General features: G+C 34.1%; 1 pseudogene; it reads left to right on the top strand.

Moving 5' to 3' along the window:
- Positions 1-17,006: 17,006 nt before the first annotated feature.
- On the top strand, positions 17,007-18,816 carry LOC143542644 (polyphenol oxidase I, chloroplastic-like; annotated as a pseudogene).
- Positions 18,817-19,337: the final 521 nt, after the last annotated feature.

The raw sequence follows: 19,337 nt of genomic DNA, 5'->3' as shown, positions 1-19,337 counted from the left end.
TCATCTTAGGATCTTACTTGAGATACTCCGAAATGAGAAATTGTATGATAAGTTCTCTAAATGCGAATTCTGGTTGCACGAAGTACAATTTCTTGGCCACGTTATCAATGAAAATGGAATTCAAGTGGACCCCGCAAAGATTGAAGCAATAGCTAAATGGGAGATTCCTAGATCGCCAACCGAGGTCCGAAGTTTCCTAGGTTTGGTTGGATACTATAGAAGATTCATCGAGAACTTCTCCCGTATAGCAGTTCCCCTAACTTTATTAACTCGAAAGAATGTTAAGTATGAATGGGGAATCAAACAAAAAGAAGCATTTGATTTACTTAAACAAAAGCTTACAAATGCACATATACTGGCCTAGCCAGATGGTACAGAGGATTTTGTCGTATTTAGTGACGCATCTCATTCAGGTTTGAGTTGCGTACTAATGGAAAGAAAGAAAGTAATAGCTTATGCTTCTCGTCAATTGAAAGTGCACGAAAAAAATTATACGACTCACGATCTAGAGTTAGGTGTCATAATTTTTGCCCTAAAGTTATAAAGACCTACCTTTATGGAGTCAAGTTTATCGTGTACACTGATCATAAGAGCTTAAAGCACATCTTTGATTAGAAGGAACTTAACATGCGTCAAAGAAGATGGATGGAAACCTTAAACGATTACGACTGTGAAATCATCTATCATGAAGGAAAAGCAAATGTGGTAGCTGACGCATTGAGCCGGAAAGAACGTGAGAAACCCAAAAGAGTTCGAGCCTTCAGATTAGAGCTACAAATAGATTTAATCGAACAAATCAAGAAGGCTCAGAAGCAAGTAATTGAGGAAAATCATATCTCCGAAGAAAAGCGTAACGGCACCATTGATTCTTTAGTAAAAGGAGAGGATGACATACTCAGACTTGGGAATCGAATCTGGGTACCCATAGTTGGTGATCTATGTGAAAGGATTATGTGTGAAGCTCATAAATCAAAGTATATGATGCATCCCGGTAGCGATAAAATGTATCAAAATCTTAAGCCGAACTACTGGTGGAATGGGATGAAGAGAGATATTGCTTTATATGTTGCTAAGTGTTTAACCTGTTTACAAGTCAAGGCAGAGCATCAAAAGCCTTCAGGTTTACTTCAACAACCTAAACTTCCTGTATGGAAATAGGAGATGATAATAATGGACTTCATTATGAAACTCCCTAAGACTGCCCGACAACACAATGCTATTGGGGTCATCATCGATAGGTTAACTAAATTCGCTCATTTCTTACCTATCAATGAATCTTATTCTATGGATAAATTGGCACGGATTTACGTGAACAACATTGTATCAATGCATGGTGTGCCATTATCTATCATATCCGATTAAGACAGTAGATTTACGTTTCAACTCTGGAATAGTTTCCAACGAGCATTAGGAACTCAGTTGAATCTTAGCACTGCTTATCATCCTCAAACCGATGGGCAGAGTGAAAGAACAATTCAAATGCTTGAAGACATGCTCCGAGCTTGTGTGATCTATTTAGGCGGATGTTGGGATGGTCACCTTCCTCTGATGGAATTCTCATATAATAATAGTTATCACATAAGTATTCAAGTCATATCATTTGAAGCTTTGTATGGACGAAAATGTAGAACGCCTGTATGTTAGTCCGAAATTGGAGATAATCAAATATCTGGACCCGAGATAGTCCAAGAAACAACGGCTAATGTGTTACAAATCCGGGAATGACTTAAGACGGCAAGAGATCGACAAAAGAGTTATGCTGACGTCCGTCGTAAGCCGTTGGAATTCCAAGTGGGCGATAAGGTTTTACTAAAAGTATCACCCTGGAAAGGATTCGTACGATTCGGAAAGAAAGGAAAGTTAAGTCCACGTTTCGTGGGACCATTTGAAGTACTAGAACGAATCGGTACTGTTTCTTATCGCTTACGTTTGCCAGAAAAAATGAAAGGGATACATGATGTATTTCATGTCTCTAACTACCTAAATGTCTGGCTGACGAAACTTTAGCCATGCCTTTAAAAGATGTCGAAATCAACGAAAATCTAAAATTTGTAGAACAACCTCTACAAGTTGAAGACTTCCAAGTTAAGCAACTTAAACGTCAAAGGCTAAAGCTAGTCAAGATACGATGGAACTCCCGAAGAGGGCCCGAGTTTACTTGGGAGTTAGAATCCGAGATGAGAAAGAAATACCCGCATCTGTTCTAACGAATCTCAAAAACGAGATTCGTTCTAAGGTGGGGAGGATGTAACATCATGAAAATTTGGTCCAATTTTGACAAATAATAAAGATGAGGGATCAAAAATATTCATGTTATAAATAATGGGTAAAATAAGACTAAGAAATGGAAGTAGCCTATGTTAAGGAAATAAGAAAGGAAAACTAAATCCCACATAGGAGGAAAGAAGAAAAAGAAAGCACTTTATAAGGAGGGAACTTTCCACGATAATGTTCTTATGTGGCCAACCACTCTCCCTAGTCCTAGCGGAGGGTGCGAAGCACCCGACACGCACGCGCACGGGCAAAGGGCGATGGATGCAATATGGCGCTTTGATGACGCACGCTCGCATCGCCGTGAGCTGCTTGAGAGCGGCATTAGTATTTTTGGATTTTGGGACGAAATCAAGACATGGTGAGTTACCAAAAGATCGGGGATTAAAAATAAAAAGATTTGAAATTCTGCATCTTCGCGTGACGCGAAGAATTTGAGTTTTGCATCTTCGCGCGACGCGAAGTGACGATAATATAACGTAACCCTTGAGCGACACGTGGCGACACGTCATGGGACACGTGTCACCACGTGGTGACACCTGGTAGGCCGCAGTGACACGTGGAAAGCCTACTTGTTGAGTCAGCAAGTCTACTGCATCTTCACGCGACGCGAAGATGCAGCTTTTTCACTATAAATAGGTCGGTCATGGGGGACTTCTCATCCATCCCTCACAGTCTAAATCACACACACAGCCTCGATAATCTTGCCACAACCCCGACATGCCGATATCTCGACAATTATGGTCTCGAAGTGCGTGCTAGAACTCTACCTAGTTGCTCTCTCGACTTTCCACCGTCAAGTAGGAGTACTGCCCGAGTAAAACTTAGGCATTTCGTATATCAAGCTATACAGGGGTTCAGCCCGATTATTATATTATAAATGGCTTAGACCCTAGTCAGGAATATAGCCCGTACCTTGATCATATAATAAAGTGAAAATAGATTTCATAAGTCGAGATTATAAATGAAATATTATTTCTTTATTTTATATAAAGATTTTTATAAATATTTCTTGTGATAAAAAAAACTTGAAATATACATTTCTTAATGAAGAAGAAACGTAGTTTATAAATGAATAACAAAAGAAAGGACTAGAGGTCCTTATATTTAATAAAGAGATAAATGTCAAGGTAAAGGTTATGCAAACGGACTAAAGGTCTGAAGCTAGATCGTTGATCTAGTATTTATAAAAACGTTATTCTCGTACTATAGGTCCGAGGTAACAAGACAATACAAATCAAGTAAGAAAAACCGAACAAGAAGAAAGGTGAATACGTCCAACTTTTATAACTTTTATAAAAACGAGTCTTTGAATATTTGCATGGGATTATATATCCCTAAAACTTTATAAACGAAGGTAATCACTGGCCCTCAGGCTATTGTATACATTTGTTTGGATCCTTACACATGTGGGTGGACGGTGGGCACACCGCAGCACACTTGCTAATTCCTCCGCCACGTTGGGCTGGACCTAAGTAATGTCCGAGAGGGGATTATCTCGCGTATATTGGTAGTTGCTAAGTCCTAGATGCTGCGGTATCGCTGAGCGGTTTCAAGTATAACTGGATGTTTATAATAGTAAATTTAATTTAACTAAGTATTTAAATGTTTTGTGTCAGCGTGTTCACCAGCATGTGTTGCTGACGTATTTTTATAACTGTTTTACAGATAATGAGGATAGGTTGTTGGAGATGGTGATTAGCCGTTAGACGATCTGATGGTTCATATGAAGATTTTTTATATTAAAATAATGTAAATTATGGTTTTTGTCATCCAAACACTTTTATACCAACCAACGGGTGTTTAAATCCTGTCTTTTGAATATAATAATATTTTAAACAAGTATTCCGCTTTACAACCTTAAACTCTGATATATTTACAAAACAGATACCAATATTGGGTCACACGCCTAGGCCCTAAGTCGGGGTGTGACAAACATGCTTTATTTAGTGACGACCAAACATCGCCTCCTCTGACAAGAAAAACATGTCTTATATGGTAACGACTGACGACCAAACATTCACTAACGAAACATTTAGGGTTCCAACAAGTAGCACCGGAGTTGATTGACTTGTTTGATTACATTTATAATAATACCCTTAAATCATTTGTTCTGTTTTTTAACAATGTATACTGGTCCAATATGTTATCCTCATATCTTGTTGGTTCATTTATATCATTTGTTTAGTTAGGTGTGTGAAGCGTATAATCGTGATAAATAGCTTAAAATCAGACTGCCAATGATTTATACAGGAGGACCCCCATTGAACGAGAAGTTGACACCAATGCTAGCCTTCACTTATTGAAAGTGATTAGGCCAGCTTATACAAAGAGTTCAGATGGTCTGAATGTCTCTGATCTTACAAGACAAGCACGTGCAGTATTTAATTCAAGATTACCTTATAACATTTTGAATGCATAAATCAACTCTTTTCGTTTATCACGTTTAAAAGATACGCATTTGATGTAACAACCCTTTTGATGTTTCAGTACGAGTTAATATATTATCGTGTGTGTATATATATACATATATATATATATGGTAAGGTTAAAATGAAAACTCATTTGAGTTATGAAAACCCACGAAAACCCTATGTAACATCATTTTTTTTTGTTACATGTAATATGTGTTGTAACATTTAATACAAAATATCGAAACATAAAAAAAAATGTTTTGCTATTTTTTAACACTTTTTTACTAATTTTTAAATATGTTTTCAGGAAAGAGAAAATTATATTTATATTTACATTTTTTATTTATTTTAATTGTGGACCACAAGATTTAAACATTAATTAAAAACATGTGGTTGAGAATGGGTTTCTAGAGTTTTCACAACTCAAGTGGGTTTTCATTTTATACTTAGCCTATATATATATATGTATATATAGGATAAGGTTAAAATGAAAATCCACTTGAGTTGTGAAAACCCGCGAAAACCCTATGTAACATCGTTTTTTTTTGTTACATGTAATATATGTTGTAACATTTAATACAAAACATCGAAACATCAAAAAAAAAATGTTTGGATATTTTTTAATATTTTTTACTAATTTTTATATATGTTTTCAGGAGAGAGAAAAAGTTATATTTATATTTACATTTTTTATTCACTTTAATTGTGGACCACAAGATTTAAACATTAATTAAAAACATGTGGTTGAAAACGGGTTTCTAAAGTTTTCACAACTCAAATGTGTTTTCATTTTATACTTAGCCTATATATATATATATATAGGGGAGATTTCAATTAAGAACCCCTTTGAGTTTTAAGAACGAACTTAGTGTAACGATTTTTTTTTCGAATTTTTTTTACACATGCGTAATATATATAAGTTTACATACACGTAAAAAAATTACAGAATTTTTTACGCACCGAGTCGACTTTTTACACATGTGTAACGGACGTAAAATTTAGTGTAACCACTTACATATTTATTCTCTCTCCTACTTTGACTTTTTTGCCAGATTTAATCTCAACCATATATTCCAATCCATTTAATTAAATGTGTGCCATAGAATTGAGTTTTTAAGTTCTTAAAACTCAACATGGTTATTAAAATATCTCTCCCATATATATATATATATATATATAACATGAAATAGAAGGCAAATCGGTAACAAACTAACTCACTAGCCTCTTTTGGATTGCAAAACCAAATCTTTTTATAAACCATATTATTTTATCTTGGATACATAAAATTACTATGCATACTCTGTTGAACTTGGTTAAGCAGCTCCACAGCCCAGGCACGAGGGACCCAAAAGTATAAAATGCAAAAGGATTAGCACGTTGTGTTGGTTGTCAAGGCATGCTTTCACGTGTTTGATCGCTTGGCATGAAACGGCTTTAGCCTGACCTGCCATGAACACACTACTCCCCAAGCCCATAAGAATTAAAATAAAACAAATTATCGAATTGAAGCCCGTCATTAAATTTCAATAAACCCCTAAGTAATATGGTAGTTAAGTGTTTTTCTTGTTTGCTTGCTAATTTGTTTGTACAATGTGTCGGAAACTAGCACTTTGGATGACCTCACTAAAGTTGCTAGTAATTTGTAGCTAAAGTAGACGGTTGATAGTTGTCGCAAATGAGATTACACACGGGCATTCAGACGACCATTTATCATGGGAAATTTCAGAAAGTAGCCCATTTTGACCAGCCTTTTCTAGAAATATCTCAAGACCAACCAAAATTCCAAAATTAGCCTAAAAATTCCGTTGGATCCGACCGAAACCGTCCATGAACCGACGGATTAAGGACCCGACCAGGACGCGCCAGGAAGCATACTATTCCGTCAGATTCGCCGTTTTACGGTTTTACTCAACGGATTAATGAACCAAACCGACTTAATAATAAATAGTCTGATCTGACGGTTCAGTTCATGATTCCGTCAAATCCAACTGTTTAATTTGTCCAACGAACCCTATATTTTTCAATTCAGGGGGTTTTTGATTTTGAGTTCTAGAGTGAAATTGAATACTATGATAGTGTTCTCCTCGAAAAACTATTCGATTTGCGCTATTGATTTGCTTGATTTGTGGAGAAATAAGATGGAGATGAAGGTTGGTTATGGAGGTTTAGGGTTTGAGAGGTAGAAGATGAAGACTTCCGTCAGACCCACAAAAATTCCGTTGGATCAGAGGGTTTTTTAAGAAATTCCGTCAGATCCATTAATACGTTGACACGTGGCGCGATTTTAATGGTCCAAAATATTCCGTTGGACGATGTTGAAAATCCTTAGAATCCTACGGAATTTTTAGGCTAGTTTTGGTATTTTGGTTGGTCTTGGGATATTTCTGGAAAAGTTTAGTCAAAAGATCTACTTTCGGAAATTTCCCTTGATCAATGGCTATCCATCAAATGGTTATGTAAAATCTTAAAGTAATTCACGTTTTTTTTTGGGAATGGGAATGGAATGGGAAAATACGTTAATGTAAAATCTTTTACTAAACATCAAACGGTTGTTTTCGATAGTTAATTTGGAATGCTTTAAGTTTGTGGTGCAAGGTTTCTCCGCTCTTTGGTTTTCTGGTTCGAGATATTTTAGAGTTATACTTAAATGTGGGGTTGGGGTATTGTGAGATGGAAGTATTCCATGGTTCAGTTTTAATCTCTTTTTGGGCGTTTGAAGGACGGCAAACGTTAAGCTTTTTGAAGGAAATAAGGTAAAAACAGACGATATTATTAGTGATATAAAGTCTTTGGTTAAAAGCAGGTCTATGTGTAAGTCAATTGTTTGGTCCAGTTGAACCAAATTTCAACTCATGTTGTTTGTTGTGTGGCGTTCGTCCTCTCTCCGGTTTGGGGGAGGGGGGGGGGTAGCTTTGGCATTTGTTTCACATTTTATTACATTAAATGAAGATATTTATTTAATTTAAAGAGTTAGTACATTCAGCTTATAGAGCATTCTCATTCCCTCCATAATTTCTAAATCTAAAATTACACTAAAAACATCATATTTTTTTTTTCAATTAATAATTATTTTTTATATCTCTATCATTATAATTTTCTCTCTCTTTCATTTACAACCACTTTCAACAAATAATAAAAAATAATAGAGGGTGAATAGCAATTTACTTTTCAAATATACAAAAAGTCACTGTATTTTCTCTCTCATCTACTCACTTCTCCCTCATCTACTCACAATACCCTAAAACACTCTCTAAATTATAAAACATCACTCGCAAAATTTAATGGTTAAAATGTGAATGCTCCTACTTATATGCTAATCTTGAATTAATGCGGTTTCATTTTTACGTTCAGACTAGAGGTGGCAAATGGGTTGGGTTGGGTCGAACGAGCATGGGTCGAAATGGGTTTAGGTCAGAAGGGGTTAGGGTCAGAATGAGTCAACTAAAAAAAGGGTTGTTTTGGTTTGGGTCATAATAGGTTAGGGTCGGAATGAGTCAAAACGGGTTTCATGTTTTTTTATGAGAATAGCAGCGGAAACATTTTAGTATTTTTTGTTTTTTATTTATATTTTGAGTTATGCTTTTTTTGAATTTTTTCTAAGGAGTTTCCTATTATGAACAAAAACCTCTCAAAAAAATATTCAAAAATAATAATAAAAAAATCATAACTTAAAATATAAATCAAAAACAAAAAAAGTAAAAAAACTAAAATGTATCCTCTGTTGTCCTCATTCCAAAAAAAACCACCGAGAAATCAAACCGAAACCGAAAAGTCGACGGAAATAAAACAAAAGGCCAAAACCGAACCAAATCAATCGAAATCAAAAAATCGATCAAAACGAAACTAAAAAAACTAAAACCGAACAAAAATGAAACTAAAAAACGGACAAAACGAAACAAAAAACCAAAAACAATTCTGGAATCGACCAAAAAGAAACCAAAACCCAACCCATCCTGTGTGAAAACTCGTGTTGGTTTGAAACCTGAACCGAACCCGTTTCAATCTCAAAGCCGTTTCATGCCGAAACCTGTCTCGTGTGGAAACCAGTTCCGATCCGAAATCTGCCACATTCCTTAAGACACTTATCCACATCAACCCATTTCTTTGAATATGGCGACCCAATTTGACTCGAAAATTACAAGATGAAATTTTAAATGACCCATTTTGACCAATTTAGTTAAAATCTTCAACTCAAATCAACCTATTTAATTTTTTAAACAACCAAAATCGACCCATTTGTAATGGTTTGGATCAAAATTACCACCCCTAGTTCAGATCATCGGAAGTCTTCATACAAGCTTGTCTAATCACTTCTAAGTGGGCAATGGTGTCATCTGTTAATTCAATGAATTTGTGAATCAACGGTGGTCCTCCAATTAATAAATAATTGGCAGAGATTTTTAAGCCATTAATATTTAATTTCCTATCTTCAAATCCAAAACTACATTAAAAATCATTATATTTTCTCTTATTTCAATTAAATAATACTTTCTTCATATCTTAATCATTACCATTTATCTTGCCTTCACTCACAACCACTTTCAAATTATATTAAAAAAATTATATGGTGTGAACAGTAATTTTTCAAATATACAGAAAACTTTATTCCCTACATTATAAAAACTTCACTCACATTTTTTGATGGATTAAATGCAAATGCTCTAACACGTGCATACACTTCACACACATGAAACAAATGATAATAAATAAAAGAAAAAAATATAAAAAAGGAACCCGCGACATATTCCATAATATTGCCTATAAAAACAGGGTTTAGGTTCAAATATATAGTTTTCTAAAACTAGGAAATCGTAGGAAGAGTATTGAACGGACTTCAATTGAGCTTAAACTAGCAGGCATTGAGACCGTCTGTCGAACTCTACGATATTAGATTTTAGTGCTTTTTGATTTCTTGCCTGTAGATTTTAGAATTTTTGTTTAGATTATCATGTCTTTTTATTTATCATTGTGTTTTTGTTTATTTTCGTCATTGTATCTTTTTCCTCGGCATACATTTTTTTCCTTGCCATTGTGCTATATTACTTAGCATTGTGTTATATTTTGCTCGACATCATGCTATATTTTGTGAATCATTATGTCTTTATACACTTACTAGATTTAGGAAACTGTATTAAATAACTTAACCCATAAAAACATGCATGCCTTTGAGATACTTGGCCACTGGATTTATAAGGTAATTTAAACAAGTGACAGTTAGGTGTATAAATCATTAAAAAAAAAAGTAGAGGCAGTTACATATATGATCTCTAAACTTACAAAATTGTATACTTCTCCCGATCATACTTAAAAAATATTCTACACCATGCATAAAAAACTTGTATTTTGAAAACCTATCATTTTGTAAGTTGAGGAGGATATATACAATTCCCCTACATATGCAAGTCGTTACATACACAAGGGAATTGCATAGTAGGGGGAGGGTTTGGTTCTTGTATAGCTGGGGAAGGATTTGGCTTTTGCATACTCAGTGGAAAGGCTTAATTGAAAGCTAAGTTCCAATTGAAGCTATTATCATCATCCCACAAACGCCCTGCTTGCGGTGCTCGCATATAATGTATATATGTATGAACCCTCGGGTGGGCAAAAGTAAAATTGCACTAATTTTGACGTTATTTTACTAATCTCGTGAAAATAACGTTAAAAGTGGCGGAAGGTTAATCAGGCATCATGTGGTGGCGTTGATAGCCGAAAGACAAGGGCACATGCACCGATCAGCCGGTGTCCCGATGATTGAGTGCTATGTGCCTTATGTCTAAGGCTTGATGCAAAACTACTATCGAACCGGGGGTCTCACCGGAAGCAGCCTCTCTATCCCTATGGGATAGAGGTAAGACTGTCTACAACTTACCCTCCTCAGACCCTACCATAGCATTGCTATTGGTGGGATATACTGAGTACGATGATGATGATATCATCATCCCACAGACCTTCAGCAACGTGTGGAGCGTTTGGTCTTAGAAATAAATGTGAAGAATGTTCGTCGATTTTTCATGAGCATAAAATGAAGCTGAAATTTGAGAAGTGAAGATGCAAGTAGCGTATCTATAGGCTTTGAGAAGCATATATATACGAAATTTGAAATATTGTTATATTATTATTTTTTTTTATTAAATATAAATTAATTATAGAAATAAGTGATGATACGGTGACTTAAAGGTTGTTGTTATGGAAAAAAATAATGCTTTTGAAGAAAATTTAAAATATGATGTAAGCTAATGAGGCGTTTTATAGAGTTTTATTGCCTGGGTTCTCTTAAAATGTTTCTAGTAGGAAATTTTGAAGTTAACTAAAAAGTGGTCTAAAATCCAAGTACTTATCTTACTATACTATTAAAACAATACAATGTTTTCATATAGCATTCAACTAGCATGTCCACAAAGGCTTCCAACTCATTACTTTTTCATTTATATAATTTCTACATGTTAATTTGAATATTAATTTTGAACATCAACTTCTAAGTTGAAGAAAGTTTCAAAATAAATTGTTATAATGGTAACAAAAACAATCAATTGTTTTCATTGTTATTTTTTTAAATTTTAAGACTTTGTTATTTATTTTGCTTTTTGGATTTTAGGAAATTATTTATGAACGCTTGGACTGGATGTATGGATGTTTGGATTAAAATAGTGGTTTAGTCACGAGGTTTGGATTATATTGTTGCTTTATTAAACGTGCGGTTTAATAAAAATTATAATTACATTTTATTGTTATATTCATATTTTTAGCATTTTTCTATGTTGTATACTTAAATGTTTTTAATATCAATAAAAATAGTTTTCATAACACACAACTTATGTTAAAACATCTGCATGTTTACGCTTCATAGTTTACAGCATATGACTTCAGTAGATTATGAAGTTTTAATTAATATGTTTTTTTTGTTTTATTATATAAGTTAGAAATATGTGACATAACTTAAAATTATACTGCTTTAAATTGTTATTTTTTTCTATGTGTCTTTGTATGTTGGATTATTTTAATTAAAATAACAATGTGATACCTTATAATATTAATATGCTATATTATCTGACGTTTACAATTCACTAAAATGTATATAACACACACGCATATATATATATATATATGAAGTTTTATATATTTTCTATTCGTATGTAACACAGGATCTAACCAAGTTATATATATATATATATATATATATATATATATATAGGCTTAAGTTCATGAGATAAATGAAATTACTGTGAGAAATGAATATGAACCACTAGTTTTATTTTATGTTTTAAATGTTTAAAAATAAATAAAAAAAATGTAAATACAACAATAAATACATTCTCTCTCTTCAATTAATCCAACTAATATAACCATAATAAATCTCTATCTTTTCAATTAATACAACTAATATAACCAAAATAAATCCTCTCTAATTAATAAATATCAAAACATAATATTTTTTTTTCAATTAATATACTTAGAAAAATTATTGTTATAAATAATAATAAAAAATATCATACAAATGTGTTTATTAAATATAAATAATAAATATACAACATACACAAAATTATATAACCTACACTTATTTTGAGCAATAAAAACATACAACATACAAAAAGTATACAACTTACATATGTAATTCGACATCAACAATTATATAAACTAGAAAAAGATACACACATCCTATACGTGTGTAGGTTATATGTTTTTCGTGTGTAGGTAATATGTTTTCTTATTCTTAGAACAAGTGTATGTTACATGTTTTTGTGTAGGTTATATATTTTTTATTGACATTTAATGCTAACATATGTAATATAGTTTTTGTATTATTCATCACAATGTACCTACGTGTTGATGGATATTGATATATTGAGTTGTAAGAAATTGGTTTTGTATAAAAAAATATTTAATGTATGAATAAATTGTATTTAAATATGCAGGATAAAATTTTCGAGTGTAGGTTATATGTTTTTCGTGTGTAGGTTATACGTTTTCATGTGCGTGTGTAGTTTATTGATGCTGAATTTTGTGTGTCGGTTATATGTTTTTCGTGTGTAGATTATATGTTTTCTTATTCTTAGAACAAGTCTAGGTTATATGTTTTTGTATAGATTGTGTACTTTTTTGTTAATATTTAATGTAAACACGTGTAAGATAGTTTTTTGTATTATTCATCACAATGTAAATACGTGTTGATGGATATTAATATATTGAGTTGAAATAAATTGGTTTTGGATAAAAAGAAAATTTAATGCATGAATAAATTGTACTTGTGTAGGATAAAAATTCAAGAGAGAAAAAATTAAGTTATAAAAATAATAAATGAATTATTAATATTTTCCAATTATAATAATTTGATTAGTTATATTAATTAAATAGATAACTATTATATTTATTAGTTATATTAATTGAAGAGAGGGCATTCATTGATACTTTCCTCATTTATCATTAAGCATTTAAAACCTAAATTAAAATTAGTGGTCCATATTCATTTCTCACATTTCTCACAGTAATTTCATTTCTCTCCTGAACCATCCTCTTTATATATATATATATAGGGGTGGGTTCTAGTGAAAACTTATTTTAAAGAGAAAATTTAAAAACTCCTAAAAACTTCTAAAAAACTATTTTTAACTTAAAAAAAAAAATTTTTGAAGTTTATTTTTTTTCCATTATTCTTATATGTTGTTATTGGTTAAAAAAAAACTTTGTTGGTAACCTCGTCGGTATAGTGCGCATGTGTAATAGTGTGCATTACATATATGCAAACGTATTTGTATTGTATAGAATACAACACTATTGCACATATTTGATACACACTATTGTATATATGCAATATAAGATTAATACACACATCGAATACACATTAGTACGTATGTGTAATACAACATTAACGCACATGTGCACCATATCGACTTTTATTTTATTTTATTTTTTTTCATATAATACAACACTACTACACATATACAATACACAAATATTGAATATATGCAATAAAACACTATTAAACTCAAAAATACATAGTAATACACATGTGTAATACAACGGTATCGCACAGTAATACGTATGTGCATTACAGCGGGTTTTTTTTTTATTTTTTTATATTTTTCGAGTGAAATATAAGAAAATATAAGAATAATGGCTAAAACAAAATTTTGAAAATATTTTTTTATTTTTAATTAAAAATAATTCTTTAGGAGTTTTTTAGTTTTCTCTCTAAATGTGAATTTTCTCTATATCCTCTCCCTATATATATATATTAAAAGCTATTTTTTGGTGTCGCATGGACCTAATTGGTCCATGTGGCACCACCCTATTGGCCTAACTATATTTTATTTTTTCTTAGTTTTTATTTAAAACATTTTCATGTTGTTTAGTGCCAACACCATGGATAACGACCGAGCACGCATTGGTTTGTCACGAAATTCACATAAGCTCGTAGTTGCAATGCAACTTTTTTTCCGACATGAGTAATTGTTGTCCGTCAATTTCTGAGTAATTCGTGTAAATTCTTGGGCACAACATACGTTTTCTTTGTCTGCCGAGTTTTCTTTATTAGAATATGTTAATCTGTTGTATTTTGGTGTGAACGGCTTTTTTTACTGAATTAGAGTTGGTTTCTCGCCGCAACGCGAGCTTCGTCAATTCTGTCTGACTTGATGTCAATTTTTAATGTTTAAAAGCAAAAACACGCGTCGGGAAAAAAAATCTAGTTTTAATTATAATCTTATAGATTAGTGTTTATGTTCGATTTTTTACAACCAACTTTCATGAATCAATAAGAGTTCATTAATTTTTGGCAAGCTGGATTTTAATAATTCCGACTTGATATTGCTGGCCGATAATAATCCTAATTGAGAATATTCTCACTAGTGGTCCAAACTTTTAAGAAATTTACTTTCATTGGACTTTCGTTTAAATAAACTTAACATCGTTAAGTTTTTTCAAAATTTCAATTAATGTTTTGAGGCTTTGATTGGAAGAAGATATGAGTGACTGATACAAAAGATATCTAGAAACGGTGCTCCAAATGACTTAATTTTTGTTAAAAGAAGTTCAAAACCCAAATTGAAGCACTGTGTCGTCGTTTCAAGTACGTTTTGAGGTAAATTTTACATCAATCGACTTGTAACCTCTTTTCGATCGAAAGCTCTAAAAAACCAATATTTCGATCTAAAAAGTCAATATGAAATTTTGAAAAAAACTGAACGCCACTAATTTTTTTTGAATAGAGGTTCAATAAGAGTAAGTTTTTTAAAAGTCCAAACCACTAGCAAAAATATTCTCAGTTGATATTATATTTGGTCATTGACATTAAGTTGAGATTATTAAAATTCAATTTGTTTAATTTTTTTATAATGATTTAACTCACCAAATAAATCTATATATGGTCTTCTATTATATTTAATCATATGCAAATTACTAATAAAATACTTTGTTAAACTTGTTCTTATAAGATGTTAAAGATCCATCAAAGTATCAATGGGGTTGGTGTCTCATTTATGACCTAGCAATAGAATATTTGGGTTCTTTAGTAGGGACCTAAATTTAATCCTTACTTGTGGTATTTTAGGTGGATATTAGTCATAAAGGATTTGACCTTGCGAGGTTGTCAGATCGAATCCCGAGCCCATTAGGGTGTTAGTCCCATCGTGTGTTAGGACAGAGAGTTATGCTTTTGTGATGGCACAACGACTATCAATTGGCAATCAGTGGTATGGTTTCGGGGGAACGCTAAGCCAAACTCTTAAGCTAGCGTGGCTCCAGTAGCATAATCTGGCTGGAGTGGGGCAACGGGTCTCTTCATTTTAGGAAGTGCGACGTCCTAATACACAAGAAAGTCGTTGTTGCAAAAGGGAAAAAAATCAAGGGGGTTGGTGGCTCACTGTCAATACCTTTTAAACAACTAGGTTTGAGAGATGAGGTATTGGGTTTGGGAGATGGGTCTTGAATTCAAGTCTTAGGAACAGAAAGGGTTAAACAATAAGACGTTAAAAAATATCTATCAAAGAAAGTTGAACTTCTTTTATCTCAAGGGTCACGTTAAACGAAGCATTAAAAAATGGATACAAGAAAAATGTTTGAAACCAATGTTTTAAAAACCGATATTTTACTCGTACCTGATTTGGTATTAAAATGGTACGACCGGTTAGCTTACCCTTTAATTCTATATAAATACAATTTCAATTCAAAAATTAACCCTAAAGTATATTAATAAACATCACATGAATCAATTATCGCACATGAATAATGATCGAATCAAATAGAAAGTTTATACTTTGTATATGAAATTAATCAATTACAAAATATGTTAAGAAACCAACCTTGGATTTGCATGATACAAAATTGGTTGATTAACGAATCATCGTTTACTTTGTTTATTCGTTTTAATTTTATCCGCTAAGTTAAATGTCAATTTCAAAAAATATGAGCCGCAAAGAAATATCAAAAATCTCTTGGCTTTAAAACTGGTTTGCCGGTTAAAAGCGATATTTAAAAAAAAACCGGTGGTACGATGTTCTAGCAAACCCCCTAAAATATCATAATCTAAATAACGGTTGCATTACCGAAATTCAGTATAACCGGTTTAATCGGCTTGTACATACCGGCTTTTAAAACATTGCTTGAAACTTAATTTATCTTCAGAAAGAAAAATTCTAAAAATGGTCATTTGACTTTCATAATGTCACGTTTTATTAATTTGACCGGTCATCTCTCTCGTTTGTTCATAAAAGACCAGTTGATTAGTCCGGATTCTAATCGTCACTTGATTGGATTTTAATCCGATCATAAAATGTCATTTGTCAAAAAATCCAGTCGTTTTGTTTACGTACTTGTTTTTATCTACGACGTTCCGACATAAAATCTAGTCGGGTAAGTGATAACAATTAGAATTCAGATGGGTAAGACTAGTTTGTCTAAATGTGAATAGTTTGAAGAAAACACATTTCAAACAAAATGTTAAACGTCACAAGTAGAGAAGTTGTTCCTTGTTTTTTTTTCCTTGTTTCAAAACCACTTCAATAATGCATATGTCGATTAGTGTTGATATGTAGCGTATATGTTAGTTAACGCATATATTGATATGTAGCGTGTATGTTGATAGCTTATATGTACATGCATATATGCTTGTCTAGCTTAGCGTATATGTTTAGTAGATTAGCTCACAAGTTTGGTTGCTTATAAATACCAGCTTGTAGACACTTTACTGTGAATGAGAATCATGAGTTATTTTAATTAGTGTAAACAAAATTTAACATCAACAGAGACGCCACAGATCCACTTTTACCAGAAATTTCTCTATATAAGTAGATTTCCAATGACAACTTAGAGCACCAACGATAAGTAATGGCTTCTCTTTGCTTATATACTCTTCCCATCACCACCATTTGTCTATCCTCTCGACCACCCTTCTTTGCCAAAACTTCCTCCAGTCGCTTCAAAGTCTCATGCAACGCCTCACCAGATGACCCAACAAAGCTCATACTCCCCATGCAGCATAATACTATAGACCGGAGAAACTTACTCATGGGGCTAGGAGGCCTATACGGCGCCGCCAACAAATCGGCTCGGTGTTAGCGTATCCCATCACTGCCCCAGACAATATTTCTCACTGCAAGGCGGCCACTGACCGGGTTACCGACCCCAAAAATGCCGTGAGAGGGGTAGCTTGTTGCCTTCCACAATCCGCACACCCCCCTTTCCCAGAGCCATACACCTTTCCTGAATTCACCTCCATTCGTGTTCGTCCAGCCGAGCATCGCGCCACTCCGGAGTACATCGCCAAGTATCAAGAAGTGATTCGGCTCATGAAGGAGCTTCCGGATGACGATCCACACAGTTGGAAAAGCCAAGCTAGGATCCATTGCGCTTACTGCAACGGCGCCTACACTCAAGAAATGAATGGTCGTGGTGATCTACCACTTCAGGTCCACGGCTCCTCACTATTCTTTCCATTCCACCGATGGTACCTCTATTTCTACGAGAGGATATTGGGAAAGTTAATCAATGATGAAACTTTTGGTTTACCGTACTGGAACTGGGATCATCCAACTGGAATGATGCTTCCTGCAATGTTCGAAGCCCCTGCCCCTAAGCTAATTAACGATAAAATTATATACGATCCCAAATACAACCCGTTATTCGACCCTCTTCGGAACGTCAGCCACCTCCCTCCGTCGATTGTTGATCTCCAGACCCGTGGACAAGGCGGTGCTAATTGTGTAGACCAGGTTGCTATTAATCTGTCTACAATGTACTCTCAGATGATCGGTTGTATTACTACTCCTACTGACTTCTTGGTACTGATTCAATTCCGGATTCGGATGCAGAAAAGGCAAGTAAGCCTGGGAAGGTAGAGAGCGGTTGTCACACCGCGGTGCACATATGGACGGGTGACCCCAGGATGACCAACAATGAGGACATGGGGAACTTTTACTCGGCCGGGTATGACCCGGCCTTTTATTGTCATCGTGCGAATGTCGACCGCATGTAGAAGATCTGGAAGGATTTGGCCCCTTTAAGAAACAAAGATCCTGTTACGGATGATTGGCTGAATGCGTCCTATGTGTTTTACGACGAGAACAGAAAGCTTGTACGCGTCTACAACAGAGATTGTGTAGACATCACACAGATGGGATATGATTTCCAGCCTTCCAGTATCCCCTGGCGCCAGAGTCGCCCGGTTCCTCTAGTAAAGGCGTCCCGGGTTGCAGCTAAGTCACTCGGAGTCGTGAAGAAGGCAGAGGAGACGGAGTTTCCTGTGAAGTCAGACCAGATAGTGAAGGTTCTAGTGAAGAGGCCAGCTACAAAGAGAAGTGAGGATGACAAGAAGAAAGCTCATGAAATGTTGTTTTTGAATGGGATCAGATATAATGGTGAGCAGTTTTTCAAGCTAGATGTGTTGGTTAATGACGTCAGTGATGGGATCGAGACCACTGCGGCTTCAAGCGAGTTTGCGGGTACTTTTGCGCAGGTGCCACATGCGCCTGGACACGATATGTTCATGACGAGTGGGACCGCGCTTGCGATCACAGGGACTTTGGAGGACCTTGAAGCTGAGGATGATGAGTATGTTTTGGTGACTTTGGTGCCAAGGGCAGGAGCGGATGGTGCGACCGTTGCTGAGATCAAGATTCAGCTGGTTCCCACCGCTTAAATTATAACTGCATTTTCTATCTTTATTTGCATGCATGGTTACGTATGTCTGTTTGGAGTCGGTGTTGCAGGTCACAAGAACTTTTACGGTTCTTGTTACCTAATAATAATTTCGTACGTTTAATTTCAAGTTTGGAGTGGTGTATAACCACTAAGCGTGCTTTGAATGTTACTCTTGCTTTTGGATTTCATTAATAAACTTTGTCAATTGATGGTAGCTAGCATCATTTATCTGATCAATTTTAATTTCCAGTATAAAACGTTCTACATGAAGTGTACTTGAAGCTTAACCAACATCTATGTTACAGGACTAAAAACGTCTTTTAAGTCTATGTACGTAGCTTTTTAATTATAACGCCTAGCTCACACACAACTCACAAGTTGATGTAGCTAGTAATTTACCAAAAAAAATAAATAATAAAATAAAAGTGGTTCAGATGGCTGATTTTATTTTAAGTGATTATAGATAATTTACTATATTAGATAGAGGATTAGATTAACACCTCGGCAAACTTTTCAAGT

Source organism: Bidens hawaiensis, unplaced genomic scaffold, assembly GCF_021521415.1.
Source record: "Bidens hawaiensis isolate Kalapana, Puna unplaced genomic scaffold, B.hawaiensis_p1.1 tig00012953_1, whole genome shotgun sequence".
Lineage (NCBI taxonomy): Eukaryota > Viridiplantae > Streptophyta > Magnoliopsida > Asterales > Asteraceae > Bidens > Bidens hawaiensis.
The sequence above is the reverse complement of the archived record's forward strand: the minus strand, read 5'-3'. Positions and strand labels throughout refer to the sequence as shown.